Source organism: Mobula hypostoma, chromosome 2 (assembly GCF_963921235.1).
Source record: "Mobula hypostoma chromosome 2, sMobHyp1.1, whole genome shotgun sequence".
Classification (NCBI taxonomy): domain Eukaryota; kingdom Metazoa; phylum Chordata; class Chondrichthyes; order Myliobatiformes; family Myliobatidae; genus Mobula; species Mobula hypostoma.
Window position 1 is genome coordinate 249,788,656 of NC_086098.1, and position 1,344 is coordinate 249,789,999.

The following is a 1,344-nucleotide window of genomic DNA, read 5'->3' on the forward strand; positions in this document are numbered from 1 at the left end:
TGTTTCTGCCTGGTTTCGAACCAGGGACCTTTCGCGTGTAAGGCGAACGTGATAACCACTACACTACAGAAACTCTACGGCTGCCTATTATCTACCACATGCAGCAGATACGAATAGACTTATACGAAACACTCACTTCCAGCTTTTAGAAAACCGATTTTAATGACTGAATTGTATAAGAAATTCAATCTCATATCAATAAAAATTGTAAGCAATGGCTTATTTACACACCTAATATTCTTCACGAATCCTGCCCCAACTGTAACTAGCTCCCGTTGAGTCCAGCTGGCGCTGTAGGAACTCACCACTTATTTCAAAATCCGCTTGTCGCCCTGTGACTTCCTACATGTGCGGTCGAAATAGAGTTTTCAGCACGAAGGAAAACAATAAACAAATTAAAAGGTTAATAACGGCAGACACTGAGAAAATGCGGCAGAAACCAAGGTGGGGAATGGGCCCGATAGGGGGTAGGCTTCAAACTCGACTGAACGAGAAATTCAGACACACGGATGATAATTCTGTTCATCCCATGTGCGCCACATTGAATCGGTCATGCCCTCCTTCCCACCTGTGATGGGCAAACAAATTGTCCGAATGCTTGCAAAGTACAGCAGTTGTCCGTTTGAATAGAAACACACAATATACACGCTCATAGTGACAAACTGGAGCACGAGAAATATTTACTTTGCCGTCCACTATCGAACTGGGAACTATTGGCGTGTAAGTTGACCGTGATAACCACTGCACTATAAAAACCGCCGGAGTGCAAAAAAACAAGACCAGTTTATATAGAACACGGAAAGCTGCTCGGCGTTGAAGTGTAAATGGAAGGATACCTGGTTGCTACCCTTTCCAATTATTTGATTTATACAAAATTATGACAGAATGTTTCTGCCTGGTTTCGAACCAGGGACCTTTCGCGTGTTAGGCGAACGTGATAACCACTACACTACAGAAACGTTGCTGCTGCGTATCATATATCACATGCAGGGGATACAATGCACAACACACACTTCCCTCTATTAAAACCCAAACGCTAACGACTGAATTATATACTAAAATCAAACCCAATATCGATAAAAATGAATGCAATGAATCATTTCCTTTCATAATACTCTTAACGAATCCCGCCACAACTGAAACTGCCTCCTGCTGAGTCCAGATGAGGATGTAGAAATGCACCACGTATCTCAAATTCCACCTACCGTGTTGTGACTTCATTCCGGTGTGGGTGTCAAGTGGAGTTCTCAACGCGAAGGAAAAATATACGCGTTCAAAATTATCCATAACGGCTGTTACTGGGAAAATAAGGATAGTATCAAAAGATGCAGACGGGCGCCCAGG

General features: G+C 42.9%; 2 non-coding genes across 2 annotated transcripts; both read right to left on the bottom strand.

Moving 5' to 3' along the window:
* Positions 1–73, bottom strand: trnav-uac (transfer RNA valine (anticodon UAC)). The gene has a single exon. It is a non-coding gene; the product is annotated as a tRNA-Val (tRNA).
* Positions 74–886: 813 nt separating this feature from the next.
* On the bottom strand, positions 887–959 carry trnav-aac (transfer RNA valine (anticodon AAC)). Its single transcript has one exon. It is a non-coding gene; the product is annotated as a tRNA-Val (tRNA).
* Between the last annotated feature and the right edge of the window lie 385 nt (positions 960–1,344).